Raw genomic sequence first — 16,414 nt, forward strand, 5'->3', positions numbered from 1 at the left:
GAATAACCAAAAATAAAAATGCAAAGAATGGCAATGACTTTAGATTTCTCTTTCAACAATTGCAAAAAGAGACTGAAAGGGCAGAAGTTCAGCTTCATCTGGCAGAGAACAACTGACTCTGACCAAACTGCAGCAAACCAAGGCCAGACTTGAGATCTGCCTCCTAAAGGCTTTGCTCAACAAGCTGGTCTCTCCACATCAGATGAGGAAGTCTGAAATAATTGTGGAGTTTTTGACATTAAGTCTTTTTTATTTACATTTGAATTTGAAACTTATTATAAATATCCTCAATGTACAATGTTGTAGGTCTCAGATAAGCGGACTGCTGGAAGAGGATGGGGTGGGGTTATTCTTGTTTTTATTATTTATTATTATTATTATGATTATTTTATTATTTATTAAATTTTCTTAGTTTTCATTTCAAATAAAAATAAAGTTATATTGACCCCACACTGGCTATTATTTTTTGCTCTTTACACAGGCCTGTCTATCTACATTGTGATTTTGATCTATTTGATCCGGATGAAACCTTTTGAAAAACCGGGCCCAGGGCCCGGTTTTTCAAAAGGTTTAATCCGGATCAAATTGATCCAGATTTAGTGATTCTGTTTTTGCGATCCGTGATCACGTAATCCAGCTTACTTTTTGAGCCAGTTTTTCAAAGCAACATTGGATTGGATCAATCTGATCTGGATAGGAACTTTCCAGGATCACTAAATCTGGATTACCAGTGCTCAAACAGGATAGGAAATCACAATGTAGAACTATAGATATGTAAAGAGCGACAAGTAGAATAGCCAGCGTGGGGTCAATATAATTTTTTTTTTAAATGAAAGCTAAGAAAATGTAATAAATATTAAATTAATAATAATAATAAATAAGAAAAACAAGAAAAAGCCCACCCCATCCTTTTCCAGCAGTCCGCTCATCTGAGACCTACAACACAAACACTGTACATTGAGGATATTTATAATAAGTTTCCAATATAGATGTAAATAAAAAAAATACTTAATGTCAAAAACTCCACAATAATCTCAGACTTCCTCATCTGATGTGAAGCGTATCCTTTAGGTGGGGGATCTCAAGTCTGGCTTTGGTTTGCTGCAGTTTGGTCAGAGTCAGTTGTTCCTCTGCCAGGCGAAGCTGTGCTTCTGCCCTTTCAGTCTCTTTTTGCAATTGTTGAAAGAGATTTCAAAAATCAGTCATTGATATTTCTTGCATTTTTTGTTTATTCTGTAATCATTGCTATCATCATTAATAAATATTCTAATAAGAAAAATATTTTCCATTGTGATGAATACATATATATATATATATATATATATATATATATATATATATATATATATATCAATTAGTGACAGAATAAAATTGATTGTTTTTGGTCAGTTTTGACAGCTGTTTGGGGGATTATTTTATAAGGCCAAACTCTTTCTACTTTGCTGGAGGCCTATACAGAAAGGCTAAATACGTTAAAGCCAATAATCACTATAGCCTGACAGATGAACAAATAAAATTAAAACCTTATTAATAAATAGTATATCTCGTAAGATACTGCATGATCCAAAAATAGTATTGTTTAATAAATTTTTTAAGTTTTCATTACATTTTAGGCATGAAATCCACGCTAAATCTACCCTTCTGATGGGATCAGTTTAATCCATGTTTTTTGGATCACAGTGATCCAGATCCTACAAAAAAGGTCCGACAAACCCAAACTAAAGGTTTGATCCGGATCAAAACCAAGATTGGATTACGTGATCTAATCCAATTATGTAATCCGTTTTTTCTTTTGAAAAACCCATTTTCAAGATTTGATCCAATCCCTTATCCAAAATCCTAGTGGATTACTTTTGAAAAACCGGGCCCAGGGCCCGGGGCCAGGCAAATGTAATAAAGACTTAAAAATTTTATTAAATAATACTATTTTTGGATCACGCAGTATCTTGCGAGATATACTATTTATTCATAAGGTTTTAATTTTATTTGTTCATCCGTCAGGCTATAGTGGTTATTGGCTTTAATGTATTCAGCCTTTCAGTATAGGCCTACAGCAAAATAGAAAGAGTTTGGCCTCATAAAATAATCCCCCAAACAGCTGTCAAAATTTACCAAAAACAATACATTTTATTCTGTCAATAATTGATATATATATATATATATTCATCACAATGGAAAATATTTTTCTTTTTAGAATATTTCAAGAGTTCACACTTAGCTGATGATTTACAAAAGCTTGTTTGGCATGCTGTCCATGGAGAGAGCCCGAGCTCAAGGGCTCCTCGAGCCCGGGGCTTCCTCCCGTTGGCAGAGCAAGAGGGGAGCCTGAGCTCGGTGGATCTCAGAACTCCCCTGCCGCTGTAGCTAAGGGAACGCAAGGGATTAGACAAGCTTGATTGTTATGTATGTTGAATGTCTTTGGATGGTGGGAGGAAACCGGAGAACCCGGGGAAAACCCACGCGGACACGGGGAGGACATACAAACTCCTCACAGAAACACCCACCGGTCCTGTGGAACCCGGGCCGGCAGTGTTCTTGCTGTGTGGCTCACAGTGCTAACCACTGGGCCGCCGTGCCGCCCAATCACAGGTAAAGAAGGAGAATAGGGGAGGAGGGGGGCTTCTTCCAAACGAAGATAAAGTGAACTGAAAACTGTGGCTATTTATAGTAGCTTAGGGCTCATATGATTGGAAGATAGTGATTAGCAAATGCGAGACTGGCCGTGATAAATCATAAGCACGTGATCCTCTCGAAATTAGTTTATGAATAAACTTCACTTCAAGAGTTCACACTTAGCTGATTATTTACAAAAGCTTGTTTGGCATGCTGTCCCGGGAGAGAGCCCCGAGCTCAAGGGCTCCTCGAGCCCGGGGCTTCCCCCCGTTGGCAGAGCAAGAGGGGAGCCTGAGCTCGGTGGATCTCAGAACTCCCCAAAATGCAGTAATTAATCGCTCGGGACAGCAGCCGCGTATTCAAGGAAAAAAACCCCAAAAAGCAAGGAAAATAGAGCTATATCCGGCTGCTGGATATAATGGAAGGAAAGAAAGTTTAATGCATGGGCATTAAGTAGATAGGATTATGAAGGGTGAAGAGAGGATTCTAGTAGCTCCTGCTGGAGTTAGAGCTTGCAGATGGGAAGAGATAGGTAGCAGTGAGTGGAAGAGAGGATTTTAGGGTAACTCTTGCGAGAGTTGGAGCTCGGAGCGACCCCTGCGGGGGTCAGAGCTTGAGGGTAGAGTGTAGATAGGAGGAGATAGGTAGCAGTGAGTGGGAGAGAGGATTTTGGGTAACTCTTGCGAGAGTTGGAGCTCGGAGCGACCTCTACGGAGGTCAGAGCTTGGAGGTAGAGTGTAGATAGGAGGAGATAGGTAGCAGTGAGTGGAAGAAAGTAACTCTTGCGAGAGTTGGAGCTCAAAGCGACCTCTGCGGAGGTCAGAGCTTGGGGGTAGAGTGTAGATAAGAGGAGATAGGTAGCAGTGAGTGGAAGAGAGTAACTCTTGCGAGAGTTGGAGCTCGGAGCGACCTCTGCGGAGGTCAGAGCTTGAGGGTAGAGTGCAGATAGGAGGAGATAGGTAGCAGTGAGTGGGAGAGAGGATTTTGAGTAACTCTTGCGAGAGTTGGAGCACAAAGCGACTTCTGCGGAGGTCAGAGCTTGGGGGTAGAGTGTAGATAAGAGGAGATAGGTAGCAGTGAGTGGAAGAGAGTAACTCTTGCGAGAGTTGGAGCTCGGAGCGACCTCTATGGAGGTCAGAGCTTGGAGGTAGAGTGTAGATAGGAGGAGATAGGTAGCAGTGAGTGGAAGAGAGTAACTCTTGCGAGAGTTGGAGCTCAAAGCGACCTCTGCGGAGGTCAGAGCTTGGGGGTAGAGTGTAGATAAGAGGAGATAGGTAGCAGTGAGTGGAAGAGAGTAACTCTTGCGAGAGTTGGAGCTCGGAGCGACCTCTGCGGAGGTCAGAGCTTGAGGGTAGAGTGCAGATAGGAGGAGATAGGTAGCAGTGAGTGGGAGAGAGGATTTTGGGTAACTCTTGCAAGAGTTGGAGCTCGGAGCGACCTCTGCGGAGGTCAGAGCTTGGAGGTAGAGTGTAGATGGGAGGAGATACGTAGCAGTGTGTAGAAGAGAGGGTTCTGGGTAACTCTTGCGAGAGTTGGGGCTCGGAGCGACCCCTGCGGTGGTCAGAGCTAGAGGGTGAGTCAATAAGGAGAAGAGAGGTAGTTGAAGTAGAGTGAAGAAGTTTTAGCTTGAGCAGACCCCTGCAGGGGTTGGAGCTTGGAGACTAGGCGGAAAAGAATAGGTATCAGCATGAAGAAGAAAGGACTATGGCCGAATCCTGCGAGAGTCGGAGCTCAAGGGGGCCCCTTCAAGGGTCTGAAGAGTCAAGACGGGAGAAAAAAGATTGGTAGAGGTAGAGTGTAGAAAAAATTAGTTGGGAGTGGAGTGTAGAGAAGAAAGGAACGAGAGGCTAAAAAGTAGGGTTATAAGGATAAAAGATTTGGAAAAGTTGGAAGAAGGGAACAAGCACAAATATAATACATATGTACAAACGCAGTAAATGCGCAAAGAACATGTGGATACAAATGTTTGCATCTGTAAATAGCTATTGGTGATTGCAGAAGATGCTAACTGCAATGGCCCTTGAGGGAGTCCTTGGCAAACATGTAAGGGTGCCATGGGTGGACAATTGGGCTTCTGCGGGGTTTGGTTTGGATGACTCTTGCGAGACTCGAGGCTCTGTTAGACATCTTTTTGAGTTGGAGCCGTGTGAGGAGGTGCTTGGGGGTTGGTTAAAGCCTGTTGGGCTTTCTTGAGGTGGTATTTATTGAGGCGTATGTAAGATTTGAAAGCTTCAGAAGACCAGCGACCAAGGGTCTGGATCTGATGGTGTGAGAGCCTGTTAGAGGCTGCTGTAGTGGCTGTGCCAATCCCGAATGAGTGGCTGGAAAAGGGCTCTGGGGGAAAACCTGATAGGCGAAGGATTGTCATTGTCGCTTGTCACTCAATGCGCGTGTTCTGATCAGCTGTGTTGTCGTGCACGTACTCAAGAGCGGTGTTATCGCGCGCCTACTGAAGGGCGGGACCGAGGGTGTTAGGAAGGGCACTTTCTATGCAAGACTAAAAAGGGCATGTGCTCTGCACAGGTTGAGCCCTATGTGTGCACGTGCCTGCCCTGCATCTTATATATATTATCAGCCTGATCTCACGAGAAAACGTAAGTATTTTACGTTTTGCCAGTTTAGTGGCTAATTCGTACGAATTCGTACGAGTTCAGTCGTACGAAATGGTATGATTTTTAAAAGGAGGCGTGGCACCTGACCCCACTCCTAACCCCAACCGTCATTGGGGGATAAGCAAATCGTACTAAATTGTACGAATTAAATCGTACGAATTCATATGAATTAGTCGCTAAATGAAAAAGTTACGAATTGCCGTGAGATTGTGTTGATATTATAGGTAGATACAGACTGGTACAGACTGATGTGACTGGAGTGGGGTGGGGGTGTTTTATTTATACATATATACGCCTTTTTTTTAGGTGAGGGAATGGAAGTTTTGAGTGAGTTCCCCCACTTTTTTCCCTAGGACTTCAATAAGTCAAAGTACAGGTCTAGACTTAATGATGATCCTCTTCAAGCCATACTGAGGGTCTCAACTGCTTCCGCTCTAAAGCCAAATGTGGTTCAGATTTGTGAGAAGAAGCGCTGTCAAGTCTCTGGCAGCAAGAAGTAGGCAAAAGATGCCATGTTCAGAAGAACTGTTCATAATCTTCACTTAATGTTCTATTAATGTTCAGGACACTTCATGTTCAGAAGAAATAATTAAAACTGTTAATAATGACATTTGAGGACTTTTTTTTGTGGAATCCCTTATGCGGTCCAGCCTCACCCAGACTTTGCCTCCTGCGGCCCCCAGGTAAATTGAGTTTGAGACCCCTGGTGTAGATGCATGAAGTAAGGATTTTGAGTGTAATGGGTTGTCTAGCATGGTATGGAATTGTTTGAATGAATTCCATGCTGTGAGGTATGCATTGAGGGTTCACATTGGTCTTTCGGAATGGAAATACAATTGGTGTGGCCATGTTAAGGCAAAGCAGTGTCCTTTGTAGTAGCCACTGTAACCTATTGGAGGGGCAGCGTCTGTGTATAAGTTAATGTCAATAGGGGATGCTATCAAGTCGCTGTAGAAAAAGGAACAGCCGTTCCATTGCTTAAGGAAAGAGATCCATAAGCAGAGTTAATCGCGACTGGGTTTAGAGAGAAAAATTGTTTCTTCTAAGCCATGAACTGTGGTGGATAATTGAAGGAGGTGGGAAATGAAAGGAATGATGCGCATAGCGAAATTTAGATGGCCTAGAATTGGTAGGAGTTCTCGTTGTGTGCACATCTGTTTTTCAAGGAAAATTTGGGATAGAGAAAATATTCGATTGATTTTCTCTTTAGGAAGGGATGCTTGGAATTTATGCGAGTCTAGATTAATACCCAGAAATTCGATTGAAGTACAGGGTCCTTTCTGAGATCAGCGAAAACCTGCTGGGTGATCGCTAGGTGTTTGGCTGGAGGAGATGACGGGGGGGAAATAAGAAAATCGTCTAGAAGGTGAATGAGGTATGGGATTCCGTAAATATTAGACAGAATCCAGCATAAAGCTTCTGACATCATGTCAACTATTTTTTGGGCTGCTTTTGCATCCAAAAAATAAAATTGATTGCGCCAATGAATGCCAAAAAGGTGCTAGAAGTCTGGGTGGATTGGCAGGATTTTAAAGGTAGAGGAAATGTCTACTTTGGCTAGCCAGGTGTTACGACTGGCTATCTTTATGAGAGAGATCGCTTGATCAATGTCGTGGTAGTTAAGCGAATATTCGTCCAATGGGATAGTGCTGTTAATGCTAGGAAAGGAGCAATTGTGTTGGGACGAAAGGTCGACTATAAGGCGTTTTTGCCAGAAAATTTTTGAGTAGCGACACCAATGGGGCTAATGCGCGAGATATTAAATGGAGGAGCCTTGAATGGTTCAATCATGAAGTTGTTGTTGATTTTTTTTTTTAATAAGATAATCGACGGTTTCAGGTTCGGAGGTTGCAGACTGCAGGTTAGGACAGATTGGATAAAGTGAAAAATGGAATGTATCCTTTGTGAAGAGGATGTGGAGTGTAATAGGTTGGATGAGGGTCAGCTTCTGGAGCCAGCAGTCATGATCTCTAAAATAGAAAAAACAAAGAGAATCAGAAATTAAATCTTTGCAAAATAATACAAGTATGGCAGACATGAAAATTGTTTTAGTTGATATCCATGCGAGGCATCTTAATAAGGGCATAGGCGGCTGTAAATGGAAGCGCTTTTGTTAATGCATGGTCCGATAGCTTCATTGATACGATGTGCAAGGATGGTAGGGGTGGGTGTTCGTCTCCCCACGGGATGACAGATGGATGGAGAGCTGAGGATATGGCTTGTCTGGTGGTCCTGGAAAACTGGTACCTCTTGAAGACTGAGCATGTGAAGTGATAGTGAAGTTTAAATTTCTATTTATAACAGTCAAGTGGGAAGTTTGTTTCTTTGCCGTTTTCACATCCGACTGACTTGCTATATAATCTTATATGACGCTTTGTAAATCAACACATGAGTCACTGGCGTATTACAATTAGACTTCTGTGCTTGATGGCATAATGTTTTTCAATAGCTTGCTAATATTTACTGGTTGAGTAATAATCTTTTCAGAAGTTAAATGTCTAATGGAATTTATTATTATTATTTTTTTTAATCTTAACTAAATTTACAAGCGTGTCTGGCCTATTCATTCATAAGGTCTTTGCAACAGAGTCAAGAGAGAGGGCGGGACCATCTCCAGTCTTTTAGCTCATTGGATGGTGACGCTTCTCTTTACAGCTATTAGCTTAAGGAGTTTCAGTCAGGCCATGCAAAAGGTGCAAAAAGCCTGGCGGCCATTTTGTTGATTAAATTCAACATTGTTTATGGCTGGAGCTGCTGCTCTGCTGAACACATTCCAGCAAACAATCTGTTAAACGATGGATCGCATGTGTACTGCTAGGAGAAGGTGAGGGTTCAGTTTTATTGCAATAGCTTTGGAGTTTTGGCTTATATCTTGCTGGGAAATAAGGTTGAAGACACAGCAGATGCGTTGTGGAGGCTCTTTGAAGTGGAAGGTTTTGGTGTTGTTGTTTAAGCTGTTGATGAAATTGTTGGAGTTGTAGTTGTTTGAAATGGTAGTAATAGTAGTAGTTGTTGTTGTTGCTGTAGCTTGTATATTGTAGCTTGTAGATTGAAGCTTTTAGATTGTATATTGTAGATAGTAGCTTGAAGCTTGTATAGTTGATGAGCGGAGCAGAGCGTTCTTCCAAACGAAGATCCTGAAGATTGTAGCTTGTTGCTGCACAGCTTCATCTGGCAGAGGAACAACTGACTCTGACCAAACTGCAGCAAACCAAGACCAGACTCGAGATCCGCCTCCTAAAGGCTGCGCTCAGACAAGCTGCTCTCTCTTATTTACATCTATATTTGAAACTTATTATAAATATCCTCAATGTACAGTGTTGTAGGTCTCAGATGAGTGGACTGCTGGAAGAGGATGGGGTGGGGTTTTTCTTGTTTTTATTGTTTATTATTTTATTATTTATAAAATTTTCTTAGTTTTCATTTCAAATAAAAATAAATTTATATTTACCCCGCACTGGCTATTCTACTTGTTGCTCTTTACATAGGCCTATCTATCCATCTACATTGTGATTGAACACTGGTAATCCAGATTTAGTGATCCTGAAAAGTTCCTATCTGGATCAGAATGATCCAATCCAATGTTATTTTGAAAAACTGGCTCAAAAAGTAAGCTGGATTACGTGATCACGGATTGCAAAAACAGGATTACTAAATCCGGATCAATTTTATCCAGATTAATCCTTTTGAAAAACCGGGCCCAGATGCAAAAAGCTCTCGAGTAAAAAATTTTCAGAGCAAACGTATTTCTGCCGCGTGTCGCGTGCACTGATCCACACGTGAGTCCAATTGCGCTCTTACAGCTGGAAAATTAAAACAAAACCTTCGTTGCAGCACATTATAAAATCACGACCCGTATCTCCAAAACAAATCTTATTCTTTTCCCACTTCTTCTGGCAACCCAACATGGCGTCTATCTGCCGTCTGCCAACACTGTTTCAGGTACAAACAGTCTTGTAAACTAGCTTTCATATTAATGAAGTTGCACGGCATACACAATAAAGCGCTGATTGGTTTGAACCAAGTCTCTCATGAATGAATGCAGCACACTCAGAGACGTCACAAGGTACTCCCAGGTACAGACATAAAGTCTACACACTAGATTACACGCTAAGATCTCATGACTGTGACGCAGCTTCAAAAATTAGTTTCTAACTGGAAGTATAAATTTGCTCGAAATTAGGCGAAAACAAACAATTTTCACTTTTTGGTGAAATATTTGTGTCCTAATAGTGTTTTTAGCAGTGTGGGACACATATACGACCGTCAACTGCTCAAAAAAAGGTGTTTTACTGTTTTGTGAGCCTGTAAGTGCAAGTACTGCAATAATTTTACATTTAGTCATTACTATAACCTTTTAAGCGAATTCTACTTTTTTGTAGACAAAGTTTTATTGGATGAATAACTTTAAGTACAATAGAGTTTTTGTCTGATCCTGCACCTGCTCCCAACCTGACTTACTGTTCAGGCTATGGCATTTTCTTGTGGCTGCAGTTGCAGGACACTTCTGGTGAGTATACTGTAAACATTTCACCCAGTTTTTATTTTCTTCTTTTTGTAAATACAGGAAAACACTGTTTTATTTATGTTTCGCTTAAAATGTATACTAAATAGTTCATGGGAGCTGTTAATGTAGACAAATGAGACACGTGATTATATTTAGAAGGACCAACTGAATTATTCTTTTTCTTTTTTCTCCACACAGATATTGTGAGGTGTTATTTGTTAGCTTGTTAAAGCTACTTGTAGTGTAAGTAAATAGTATGTTTAAATTTAGTTCTAAAATTTTATTTTATATCATTGAATACCAGGGGACTTAAAGACAGTATTAAGAGAAAAGCAATATTCTTATTTTGCAAAAGTCAACAGTTCAATTCAATTCAATTCAATTCAGCTTTATTTGTATAGCGCTTTTACAATGTAGATTGTGTCAAAGCAGCTTCACATAAATGGTTATAGTAACTGGAACAGTGTGGTTCAGGTTTTAGTGTTTAAGTTCAGTTCAGTTCAGTTTAGCTCAGTTCAGTGTGATTTAATCATTACTGAGAGTTCAAACACTGAAGAGCAAATTCATCGATGCGTAGCTCTACCAATCCTGAACCATGCGAGGCAGTGGCGACAGCGGAGAGGGAAAAAAAACTTCACCTGATGGGAGTGAAGAAAAAAAACCTTGAGAGAACCAGACTCAGTTGGGCACGACCATTTTAATTTCTCCGCTGGCCAAAAGTCTTGTGCAGAACTTCATTCGCCGTGGTTTATGCTGGAGATGGCCTCAATGAAGACTCGTCTGTCCCTGGAGCGTCGCTGGAATCAGACACATGTTCTCCACTCCCCACGACCATCAGCGCAGCAGCAGCTCAGGATATGGCCTGGTCCCGGATATGGAATCCTTGGGATCATCTTGGATCTGGTCTTGGATCTGGTCTTGGATCCAATCAGTGACTCCGCCTAATCTGAGGACCTCGGGATGAGTATCCCCAGGTGAAAATAGAGAATAAAGAGAATAATTAGCGTAGCTGCTGTTCATAGTGTATAAGCAAGATGCAGAAGCCAGTGTGGAACCCGCTAGGTGATGCATTGAGTGTATGCTTTACTAAACAGATAGGTCTTTAATCTAGTTTTGAACTGGGAGAGTGTGTCTGAGCCTCGGACGTTATCAGGAAGGCTATTCCAGAGTGTAGGAGCCATGAAAGAGAAGGCTCGACCTCCTTTACTTGATTTTGCTATTCTAGGTACTACCAGAAGCCCTGAATTTTGAGATCTTAAAGAGCGAGTTGGTTCGTAGCGAGACAGAAGGTTGGTTAGATAAACAGGAGCTAGATTATTTAGAGCTTTATAGGTGAGAAGTAATATTTTAAATTCAATACGAAACTTAACAGGCAGCCAGTGTAAGCAGGATAAAATTGGGGTTATATGATCATATTTTCTAGACTTGGTCAGAACTCTGGCTGCTGCATTTTGTACTAATTGAAGTCTGTTAATAGAGGATGCTGGGCAGCCAGCAAATAGAGCATTACAGTAATCCAGTCTCGAAGTCATAAAAGCATGGACTAGCTTTTCTGCATCTGAGATGGATAGCATGTTACGTAATTTAGCGATATTTCTCAGATGAAAGAAGGCAGTTTTTGTGACATGGGATATATGGTTTTTAAAAGTTAGATTGCTGTCTAATATGACACCCAAATCTTTTATAGTAGAGCTAAAGCTAACTTTGTATCCCTCTAATTGTAAATTGAGTTGCGAGATCTGCTGTGTGCAAGATTTAGGCCCAATAAGTAATAATTCTGTTTAAGAGAAGAAAATTGTTGGTCATCCAGTCTTTGATGTCTTTGATACACTCAGTTAGTTTAGAAAGTTCAGACGTCTCGTCAGGTTTAGTTGAAATATATAATTGAGTATCATCTGCATAGCAGTGAAAGCTGATCCCATGTCTTCTAATAATGTCTCCCAGAGGTAGCATGTAAATTGTAAACAGTAAAGGGCCTAAAACTGATCCTTGAGGCACCCCATACTTTACTGGGCAGATTTGTGAAGGCTGTCCATTAAGATTCACAAACTGGTAGCGGTCAGTTAAGTATGACTTAAACCATTGTAGAGCCTGTCCCTGGACACCTGTAGACTTTAAGCGATTTATGAGGATATTGTGGTCAATGGTATCAAATGCCGCACTAAGATCGAGTAAAACTAAAAGCGAGACGTACCCTCGGTCAGCAGCTAAGAGTAAATCGTTGGTTATTTTCACTAAGGCGGTTTCTGTACTGTGGTGAGCCCTGAAACCTGACTGAAACACTTCAAAAATATTGTTCGTCTGCAGAAAAGAGCATAATTGAGTGGAAACAACTTTTTCTAGTATTTTAGACATAAATGGAAGATTTGAAATAGGTCTATAGTTAGCTAAGTTGTTGGTGTCTAGTTGCGGTTTCTTAATAATAGGCTTATTAACAGCTAGCTTGTAAGAGTTTGGAACATGGCCTATAGATAAAGAAGAGTTGATAATGTTAAGAAGAGGTTCTCCTATAGCAGGTAGCAGCTCTTTCAGTAATTTTGTTGGAATTGAGTCCAGCATACACGTACTGTAGCTGGTTTAGAGCTATTTATAATTTTTACTAACTCTTCATGTTCTATGATTTTGAAGCAGTGTAGGTTATTATTATGATTTAATGAAATGTTTACAGGATTTGGAGTATAAGCCGGTGCAGAAAGTTTGGCATCTCCTATTTTCTGTCTAAAGCCTTCTATTTTATTACTGAAAAATTTCATGAAGTCATCACTACTAATTTGCGGTGGAGTAGTTTGTTCCAAGGATGACCAATTATTTGCTAATTTAGAGATGGTGTTAAATAAAAATCTAGGATTGTTATGATTATTTTCTATCAGTTTGCGCAGGTGCTCGGTCCTGGCAGATTTTAGAGCCCTCCTATAGCTGGACATACTGTCTTTGTACGCAATTCTAAAGACCTCTAAATTAGTTTTTTTCCATTTACGTTCCAGGGCGCGGGTTGCTGTTTTGAGCGCACGAGTATGACTATTATACCATGGTACAGTTTTAATCTCTCTAGCCTTTTTTAATTTGATGGGTGCCACAGTATTTAGTGTGCTAGTAAAGATGGCATCCATACTGCTGGTTACTACATCAAGATCATTTGAGTTTGCGGGTGCATTACGAAATAGAGAGAGATCAGGTAAGTTATTTATAAATTCATCTTTAGTTGACGGAACAATAGTTCTACTAGGGCGGAGTATTGGAGCGGGTTTGCTGATTTCAGGTAAACATAGCTTATATAGTAAGAGGTAGTGATCTGTAATATCATCACTTTGTGGTATAATGTCTACGTCAATAACCTCGATTCCATAAGACAGAATTAGATCTAATGTATGCTTTAAGCGATGGGTTGGACCCACAACGTTTTGCTTTATCCCAAGTGAGTGTATTAAATCCATAAACGCGAGCCCTAATGTATCATTAGCGTCATCTATGTGGATGTTAAAGTCACCTACAATTAGCATTTTATCAGTTTTGACTAGTAAGTCAGAAATAAAATCAGAAAATTCTTTTAGAAATTTGACATAGGGTCCTGGGGGTCTATATATGGTGATTAAAGCGAGAGATAACATAGGTTTTTGTATAGTATCTGGAAGCTGAACATTAAGCGATAATACTTCAAAGGAGCTAAACATAAGTCCGTTTCTCTGTTTAATATTAAGGAAATCACTAAAGATTGATGCAACTCCACCACCACGACCAGTTTGACGAGCCTCATGTTTATATAAGAATCCTGGAGGAGTTGCTTCATTTAAGCTAATAGTCATTTTGTTTCAGCCAGGTTTCAGTGAGACAGAGTGCATTAAGATTGTTTTCTGTTATTATTTCATTTATGATAAGTGCTTTAGGTGCAAGTGACCTGATGTTTAGGAGACCAAGTTTTACGAAATTTGTATTTTCACTTTCTACTGGTTTTTCTGGTTTGATTCTTACTAGATTTTTTCTGGAGCACACAGTACGTTTATTTCTTAATCTAATAATACGAGGAACAGACACAGTCTCTATAGGATTCGCCAGATATGCGTTACTGATGTTTAAGTGGGGTGAACAAGAGTCTAGGTGGCTATAATGTGAGTTCTGTGAATTTTTACCTGCTAGTCAGATGGTGCGAAGTAATCTGGAGATGTTGTCCGACAGGAGTTCAGCTCCGGCTCGACTGGGGTGCCGGAGCTGAACTCCTGTCAGACTCACAACAGGCACAATGTATATTTTTACAAGAGACACATTCCAATGGGGTGATACTATACTGTTTAGTCATGGAACTATAGATCTGCTGGCGTAGTCATATGCTTGAATAACTGTCCTGGTAAAGTAGTTAAAGTGAAAGAAGATAAGGATGGACACTGGATTGCTGCAGTTTTGATGATTGAAGGTACTCCACTGATTCTTCTAAATGTTTACGGATATAATGGTCAATATAAAAACAAAATATTGCTGAATGCATTTCAGAAACTATTAGAGAGTTGAAAACATTTTTCCCAACTGAAAATATGTTGGTGACTTTATTTGTGTCCCTGATGAATGGATGGATAGATTTCCAACAAATATGGTCATTATGAAATGAATGTATTACAAATTTTTGTATTAATACTTCCCTAATAGACGTTTGGAATCATGTTAACCCTGAAGTAAGGCAATATTCATGGATTAGACCCAATGGAAATTGTAAATCAAGAATAGATTTTTGGTTGGTAACCCAAGAAATTTTTAAATATGTTTTGCAAGCTAAAATCTCTGCAGCTCCTACAACTGATCATTGTGTAATTACTGTCACACTGATCCCAGGCTCTGAAAGAACATGTAGGCAAAAATATTGGAACTTTAATGCAAACTTGTTAAAAGAAGAATATTTTTGTGACATGGTTAAAAAAATCTTATATTCAATTATGACAAATGATGAGATAAAGTGAGAATGTACTCAATTAATTATGGTAAAATATTGTGTAATAAGCAAAAATAATTAGAAAAACAGCCGATAAAAGACATTAATGATTGTTGTAAAAAGGATTTATCATTAGAACCTAATAAAGAGGAAATGATTAGATTACAAACTAAATTAGATGATTTCTACTTAAATAGGGCACAAGGGGCATATATACGATCTAGAGCAAAATGGATGGAAGTTGGTGTAAAAAACAGCTCTTATTTTAGTAGATTAGAAAAAAGTAGACAGAAATGCAATTACCACCTTAAATCTAAATAATAAAATTGTAACTGATCCAAAAGAAATAAGTAATGAGATTTTTAAATTTTATCAAAGCCTATATTCATCATCATTTTCCATGAAAGATTCTGAGAATTTCTTCTAAAATTCTATAATTTTATTCCTAAAATTGATGAAGATTTTAAAATGATATGTGACTCTGATTTAAAAATTGAAGAACTTGATGCTGCTATTAAAAAAATGGCTTTAGGTAAATCACCAGGTCAAGATGGACTTGCAACTAACTTTTATCTTTTTTCTGGAATGATATGAGAGAAATGCTCTTTAAAGCACTAAAAGAATGTTTAGAAAGTCATACACTACTAACTACAATGAAACAGGCTATAATTATTTTAATACCTAAACCAAAAAAGACAACACTCTTATTGATAATTTAAGACCAATTACTTTACTTAACATTGATTACAAAATATTCACTCATGCATTAGCTAGTAGACTTAAAGGTGGTATAGGTAAAATTATTAGTGATACACAATCTGGGTTTCTTCTAAATCGACTAATACATAATAACATTCGCATGGTGTTAGATTTATTAGACTATTCACATTTGATAGAGGATGATGGTATAATACTATTTCTGGATTTTCTAAAAGCTTTTGATAAACTTGAACACCCTTTTGTTTATCAGTCTCAACAATATTTTGGGTTTGGGACAAAATTTATTAATATTCTTTCAATGTTGACAATATAACAAATAACAAGTGCTGTTTTACTTCAATCGGGTACTACAAAGAGATTTGATATCAGAAGGGGAATACGACAGAGAGATCCAGTCAGCCCACTTCCTTTCTTACTTGCTGCTGAATTATTAGCACTGTATATTAAAAATAACGACAATATTAAGCCATTAAATGTTCTGAGTAGATCCTTGTTAATTACACAACTAGCTGATGATACAACTTGATTTCTGAAGGACTCTAATCAAATACCGATTGCCTTAAAGTCTATATCATTGTTTTCTAATGCTTCAGGGTTACATTTAAATTTGAAAAAATGTGAGATTCTAATTCTTCACAATAATACATAAAATTCATTGTATAATATCCCAATTAAAAGCTAAATAACATACTTGGAAATAACTAATACAAAAAAATTTAGGGACAGGGAAAATAATAATATTCATACTGTTGTACAGAAAAATAAAAAAAACATTAAGTAGCTGGTTACAAAGAAATATTTAATTTTTTGGGAGAATATTATTAACAAAAATGGAAGCAATATCAAGATTAATCTATCCAGCATATTGCTTAGGTGTAACAGAAAGATGTATTAAACAAATTAACAGAGTTCATTATGAGTTTATTTTGGAACAATAAGCAACATCTATTTTGAAAAATGATTTGGTAAAGTTATCAGAGGAAGGGGGGTTGAATGTTATTGATTTTGGCGTTATAAATGGAGTAATAAAGTTAAAATGGTTAC

Source organism: Danio rerio, chromosome 22 (genome assembly GCF_052040795.2).
Source record: "Danio rerio strain M-AB ecotype USA chromosome 22, GRCz13ab, whole genome shotgun sequence".
In the NCBI taxonomy this organism is placed as follows: domain Eukaryota; kingdom Metazoa; phylum Chordata; class Actinopteri; order Cypriniformes; family Danionidae; genus Danio; species Danio rerio.